The sequence below is a fragment of the Cynara cardunculus genome, assembly GCF_001531365.2.
Source record: "Cynara cardunculus var. scolymus isolate 2C chromosome LG 2, CcrdV1, whole genome shotgun sequence".
NCBI lineage: Eukaryota > Viridiplantae > Streptophyta > Magnoliopsida > Asterales > Asteraceae > Cynara > Cynara cardunculus.
In genome coordinates, this window is record NC_037529.1 from 37,595,210 (window position 1) to 37,603,356 (window position 8,147).

An 8,147-nucleotide genomic window follows, 5' to 3' on the forward strand; every position below is an offset into this window, starting at 1 on the left:
AAGATTTAGGATCAAGGTTCTTATTGGAAATCATAGCTTGGATGTTATTGAGGAAAAAATGTCAGGTTTGGCCTGAAGCTTTATATAACCTTGTTTGGTTAAGAAAAGGTTTAAAAGTGGCATTATGTGGAACCTGWTTGGTTCAGAGTTTTGATATTTGAATAAGCGGAATGCTTTGCTTGATAAGTGGAAAAGATCTGGTATTACGTTTCCATTTATTCATATATTTGTTATATATATGAAATGATATTTTCTCTAAARGTTTTGGTGATTTTCACCCTGCAATGACATAAATAGGGTATCTCACTAGACCTTTCGGTCTAACCCTCGTTTTGTAATTTAAATTATGTGTTGCAGGAGGTTCGGACAGTAAGGGGAAGGGAAAAGTTTAATATGTTCCTTTATGCGCTTCTGCTTGAAGATCTGTTTTGATTGATTAGTACAAGAAATGTATTTTGAATTTTTTTTAGACCTTGTATCTGGTCATTTTAGATTCTTGTACTAAGGGACCTAAATGAAATGATATTATGTATTTCTTTTGTATGAAATATGTRTTACATGCAATGTGTGGGTTGGGRCRTTACATAATGGTATCAGAGCCTGAGTTTAAGGGATTTAGGTATTCAACAGCATGATACCTAGACTTAAACTGTTTTATTGCATGTTAAGGGTCCCGGACATAGTTAGTTCCATTGGAAATAAATATGATGGGTTGAAAGAACAGTGTGTAAGGTAAATTTTAATTAGATCTGGCCAGTGTAATTATGAATTTACAGGTACACATCTGAATTTGAATACTTCATTATATATGGGAATATGAAAATGTGATTATTAATACTAAACTTTGCAGATGTCTAGTCGAACTAGAAGATCTGAAAGAGTGGCTCGTCCAGAATCAGAGGAAAGGGAAGAAACTGTTGGTCACGGTTCCAACATCTTCCTAAATCGAAACGTGGCGCTGGCTGCTACGCTATAAAGGAAATAAGGTTGCGCCTTCACAAAGGCAATTGCTTTTGGTGTAGTGGGTAAGCGCTTGATCCTAANACGTGGCGCTGGCTGCTACGCTATAAAGGAAATAAGGTTGCGCCTTCACAAAGGCAATTGCTTTTGGTGTAGTGGGTAAGCGCTTGATCCTAACAGAAACACCCATAAATCCACCGACTAGCATGTCTGGAAATTGAGGTCGGGGAAGAACAAGGGGACGAGGCAGAGGAAGAAGCCAGTCTCAGGGAAGGAAAAAGTTTAATATGTTCCTTTATGCGCTTTTGCTTGAAGATCTGTTTTGATTGATTAGTACAAGAAATGTATTTTGAATTTTTTTAGACCTTGTATCTGGTCATGTTAGATTCTTGTACTAAGTGACCTGAATGAAATGATATTATGTATTTCTTTTGTATGAAAATGTGTTACATGCAATGTGTGGGTTGGGACGTTACATTGGGATATTGGATATTACACTTCAACTGTTCGAAAGAGTAAAGGTTTGATAAAGAACCCAGAGGGTCTCTTGTTATCATTAAAATCCATTTTTTTTGGGTTCAATGTTGTGCTTTAATGTTGTATTCAAGCTAGTTTCCTTCATTTGTAATAGTTTTAGCCTTTAATGCTTTCGTAGTATAAATAGGTAGCTTGTCCTGTATTTTGTAGCCAATCATCATTTGAGAGCATATTTGTCATTAGTGATAGTTAATTGTAATCATTGAAGAAATCAATACAACATCATTTGAGTTATAATTCTCTCTAACTTGTTCATCTTATTCTTTACAAGATTTATATGATTTGGAGTATTTTGGGACAACCAATTGGTATCAAAGCGAAACTGCAGCGATTTGATTGAAGATTTAACACGAATTTTAAGAATTTGCACGAATTTCTGCACAAAACTATGGATTTTTTAGAATTTAATCAGACTGTTCTTGGAGATTCATAAACTGTTCTTGAGCATTCATCGATATTTTCATCAATTTCATCTCAAATCTCTTATATTTGGCTGTTTAATTGTCAAAACTATGATCACTGTGTGCGATTTGAGTTTATAATTCATTGTTATTCATAAATTTTAGTGATTTGATCATTATTTTGAGTGATTTGAAGGTTTTTTGAAGTTTTCGAAAACTTTATGTTCTTACAAAATTCATAAATTTTTTGAGTTTTTGATCCATTTTGGTTGAATCTATAAGATAATTCCATTTTGGTTGAATCTATAAGAAAATTTGATCCAATCTCCATACATTGCATATTACATAGAATTCATTCATAGAATACATAGATTCCCACATAGGTCCAAAATTACAAGAGTCTGTGCTACCGGTTTACGATACAAATTGCATAACTTAAAAATTTCAAAATACATGCATTTGTAAACTATCATTGCTATCTTCCAAAACACATTTGAACATGGTCTTCAATATTTAAGCATATAAGGGAAGTAATCATAGAATGCTTTTTCCCTTATTAATATTATAACTGGTATTACATGCACACATGATTTAAAACATAAAATGAGGGTTAGACAAAAGTCTAGTGAGATTTCCCTTTTTCATGCTATGCAGGGTGAGATCACCAAAACATTTACCAAAGAATATCTCAACATATAGAAGAATAATAAAAGAATTGGATCCTGATTAGGTCCATCGGGCCTCTGGTTCAAAATCCCATACTTAAAAATATATAATGGATTTCCAATCCATCGGCCTCTTGTTCCACAGCGTCCATCGGCCTTTGGTTCCACAGCGTCCATCGGCCTTTGGTTCCACAGCGTCCATCGGCCTCTGGTTGTACTAACTAGAGCTTCTAACTCCTACCCAAAGACCAGCAAGAGCTTGTGGTTGTATTTATCAAGGCCAACCAGAGCCCCTCTGGTCTATTTTGTAAAAGATTTCTAAGTATAAAGACTTTTTGAAAAAATATTTTTAAAATTATAAATATAGCACTAAGCTTGATTAAAAGATATAAATCTTATTTTTAAACTCATGATTTATAAAAGATTTTGCATCATTTTCAAATCAATATCCAGAGTCCTCTGGTTCCATTATGAGAACTAATCAGAGCCCCTCTGGTTTCTTGCAAGGTACAACCAAAGCTCATCTGTTTCATCATAATCAATGCCTTTATCCAAAGCATTTTATTCATAAGCAACGGTCATGAGCCATATTTTCTCCAATCCCATAGCATCATTATTATCATTTCTACTAAAGACAACATCTCTAAACTCTCAAATCACCAATAAATGAGAACTCCAATCTGTTGTAACCTTAATAGATATCATAATAAGAGTTAGGCCAAGCAAACAACGACCAACCTTATATCCTCCCAATAATCCCCTTTCTTGATATTCCATCTTTATATCCTCCCATTAATTTATATGAAGTAGTTCATCCAAAGACAGATCTCAGTCATATATGTCAAAGTGAACCTGTTCATAATTTTCCAAACCAAATTATGGTTTCCAACATAGGTTTATAATCAAAAATCTTTTTAAACCTTAAGGACAACCTGTTCTTCCTAAAACAGTTTCAAACCTTCAAACTCACAATATTTATGTTTAAAACATCTAGAAAATAGTTTTCTCCAAGCTCTTTCTATACCCAAATCATTAAAACTTAGCAGTTATATATTTACAAATATAAAAGTTTTGGGTAATAAACTTACAGTTATAATCTAACAACAATTTAAAAACTCACCTTATCAAATAAATTTCTAATAAACACACCGCAAGAACATCGCTTAACACTGAATCTTCAAATACTTTGAAGCAACCGATTTCTTGGAGAACACCTCACTGCCTTTAAACACTGTGATAACTGGATCTTGGTTATCACACGAGGTAATAAATACGTGATTATCTGATATAAATGATTTCGTGCTAGCATGATAAATGTTATATTTGATCATGCTAGTGTGCAAAAATTATATGCATAATATGTGGGTATATATATATGTATATATATATATATGAGTATGTAAGCATAATAAGTAATATGTATGTAGAGAATATATATGTATGCATGTGCAAGATTGTCAGAAAGCTGGCTGGTTTAGACGACTTTCCTATTCTGGAAAGTATAATATATGAGGTTTGTGACTTAGTAGAGTTTCTTGCCTCATTTGGGAATTTTGGGAAAATTAGAGAAATGATTGACCGGAGATCTTTTATCTGTGCATTCTTCATCTTCTTCAAAATCTGAGTTTGTCTTAAAGGTGAGTGATTTCTAAATCTTTTTGCATACAACTTGTTACTGATTTTATTTGAATGTTATTTATTATTGGAAATGAATCAGTTAATTGCTTAAGGGTTTTATCCGGACAAAAGCTGACCGGATTAAGTTTAAGTCGGACAAAGCTTGTCCGGATTATTTTTAAATCGGGCAAGGGTTGAGCGACTTATGATTATTAAGTTTATACCAAGTATTTTGAATGGAGAAGTAGGAATACGACTAAATGGTGACCGGATTATTTTTAAATCGGTCAAGTCTTAGTCGATGTATTGTCCGGACATGTTATCTGGACAACGGTGTTGGAATTTATTCTAAGTGTTAAATCGGATAAGCCTTGGACGATAAGTTGTCCGGATATGGTAAATCGGCCAAGACTTGACCGGAGATGAAGTCCGGCCAAGCCTAGGTTGACCGGATTTGAGTTATGCCTTGTGCTTGATTGATAAAAATTGTTATTTTATCATAAAATGGAAATTTGATGTACAGTTTTGATTGATTAGTACAAGAAATGTATTTGAATTTTTGGAACTTATATTTGGTCATGATAGATTTTTGTACTAAGGGGCCTGAATGAGATAATATCATGTATTTCTTCTGTAAAAATATGTGTTACATGCAATGTGTGGTTTGGGGCGTTACAAAAAGTGGTATCAGAGCCTGAGTTTAAGGGATTTAGGTATTTAACAGCATGATACCTAGACTTAAACTGTTTTGTTGCATGTTAAGGGTCCTAGACATAGTTAGCACCATTGGAAATAAATATGATGGGTTAAAAGGACAGTGTGTAAGGTAAATTTTAATTACATCTGGCCAGTGTAATTATGAATTTACAAGTACACATCTGAACTTGAATACTTCATTATATTTGAAAATGTGAATACGTGATTATTAACACTAAAATCCGCAGATGTCTTGCCGAACCCGAAGATCTGAAAGAATGGCTCATCCAGAATCTGAGGAAAGGCAAGAATCGCCCGTTAATCTTCCAACTAGCACGTCTGGAAATAGAGGTCGGGGAAGAACAAGGGGACGAGGCAGAGGAAGAAGTCAATCTCAGGGAAGGGGTCGGACTGAAATACATTCTGAACATGAAGAATCCCACTCTGGGAATGTTCAGGAGAGATCGGTGCCACACCTAGAATATTTAACCAGGGATATGTTGGCAGAGGAAATGGGGAAGTTGTAGGAAACTCTGACATCTATCATGGGAATACCGGCTAGGGTGGAAACGGAAAGAGTGGAAGTTCATCCATCTGTTCCAGTCACCCACGACAAGGAAGGAGACATTAAGACGTTTTTAGCATGCAAACGACCAACCTTTTCTCAGGAGAGAGATCCAGTGAAAGCTATGTGCTGGATCAAGGAGATGGAATTTGTGTTCAATACCATTCGATGTCCGGAAACAGGTAAAGTTTGATTCGCTGTCTCAGTATTAAAGTCAAATGCTCTGTTTTGGTGGGAAGTTGAATGATTGGCCAGGACGGATGTTTTACAAACATTATCCTGGATAGAATTTGTGAATCGATTTAAAGAACAGTTTTGCCCCAAGACAGCTGTACGACAGATGGAAGAGGATTTTCTAAAGTTAGAACAAGGAAATGGAACAGTTCGAGAGTATACCGAGAAATTCATTGAATACTCTCGATTTGCCGAGCACTATGTTTCATCAGAATCCAGGAAGATAGAAATGTATATCTGGGGTTTGAAACCCTCAATCAGAGAGTTTGTAATTGTTATCAACCCTAATACCTTCTCACTTACTGTGGATGTGGCTGAAGTAACAGAACGAAATTAGAATCGACAATCAGAAGGAAAAGTTATGGAAAAGAGAAGATGGAAAGAGCCTCCGTCTAATTTTCAAGGGCCAAAAGCAGTAAAATACGATAACAGATCTGAGCAGAAGATAGGTGAGAAAGTTTGTTCACAATGCCGACAGGTTCATCCGGGTGAGTGTAAGATGGACCCAAGGAAATGTTAATAAGTGTGGTGAAGCAGGCCATCTGTCCAGAAATTGCCCAGCTAACAGAAGGTGTTTTAATTGTAATTCTTCGAATCATATTCGACCAAATTGTCCCTTATTAAGAACTCCACAGTTAACAATAGGGAGTAAAGCATCGGGTACACGAGGAAGGCCTACTGTGAACAGAGGAGGGCAAGGAGGGGCACGAGGACGGTCCTTTCAGATGACTAAGAATGAGGCAGAAGCATCACCGGATGTAGTAACAGGTACATTCCTTGTGAATTCAATACGTGCTAAGGTGTTATTTGACTCTAGTGCAAACTTTTCGTTTGTATCACCATTGTTTGCTCAAATTGCATGTTTGAATTCTGTGTTACTTGATGACGAATTAGTAGTTGATACTGCTAATAGTTAGGAAACTGTTACTAGAATATTCAATAACTGCATTATCGTTATTGAGGGTTGTAAGCTACCGATTTGGTTATTTGCTATGCCGATGAAAGAATTTGATATAGTGGTAGGTATGGACTGGTTGGCAAGGTATCAGGCTAGTATTAATTGTAATGAGAAAATAATCAGAATTATTCTGCAAGACCAGGGAACAGTTGTTATTTATGGTGATTGTCAGAATCACCATACCAGTATTTTGTCAGCAATGAAAGCCTAGAAAAGTATTCGGAAGAAGTGCCAAGGATGTTTGGCAAACGTAATTGATCTGAAAAAAGAAAAGGGAAAAGAAAAATCAATTCCGATTGTTAGTGAATATCCAGAAGTCTTTCCAGAAGACTTGTCTGGATTACCACCAGATAAAGTCATTGAATTTCGAATCGATCTTGTGCCAGGGGCTGCACCAGTAGCAAAGGCGTCGTACCGTTTAGCTCCATCTGAATTGAAAGAACTGGTTGCACAGTTGAAAGATTTATCTGATAAGGGATTTATTAGGCCCAACATTTCACCTTGGGGTGCTCCGGTCTTATTTGTGAAGAAGAAGGATGGGTCTATGCGAATGTGTATAGACTATCGTGAACTGAATAAGTTGACAATCAAAAACAAATATCCTTTTACCGAGGATTGATGACTTGTTTGTTCAACTGGTAGGAGCAAGTTATTTCTCCAAAATCGATTTGAGGTCAGGATATCATCAGCTTAAAGTCAGGGAGGAAGACGTTGCTACGACAGCTTTTCGAACCAGGTATGGGCATCATGAATTTATAGTTATGCCATTCGGCTTAACTAATGCGCCCGCAGCTTTTATGGATTTAATGAATAGGGTATGTAAAGAATACCTTGATAAATTCGTCATTGTTAGGATCGAATAACTCAAATTCTTGGTACTAAAACTTACTTGAAAGATCGGTTAGACAGTAGTAGAGCAGCGGAAACAGTATCAATCAAACAGGTAGAAACAATAAGAACACAATGAAGAACAGATGATGAACACAAAGAGAATTGCTTCAAATGATTTTCAATAGATTGAAAATATCGACGATTAAAAATCTGGAAGCACTCAAAATACAAAGGCCTACGCTGCTATTTATAAAAGCAAGTAACCGTTTCCTGACACGACCTTAAGCTGTCAAATCTAAGCCGTTCTTCTAGAACAAATTACAGACAAGCTCATGTGAAAGTCACGAGCAGCTAATAAACCTAAGTAAAATAAAACGTGCTTAAGATAATCTATACAGAAGACATTTCTGCAGATCCTCTGTGAGACTTCACAGAGGCTCTGCTGGATGAAACTTTGTAGAGCACAGAGGAAATCTTTCAGAACCTCTGTGAGACACGACTTGTAGCATGGTGTTTTCAGAGGAGAAGTTTCCAGAACCTCTGTGATGGATGACAGAGGTTCTGTCACTTGAATCTTGTAAGATTGAGCTACTTCTGTTGATTGTCCTCTGTTGTCTTCTGTGACAGATCAGCTTCTGTCAGTACTTGCTGTTTTACTTTTTTTATACTTTTACATTTAAGGA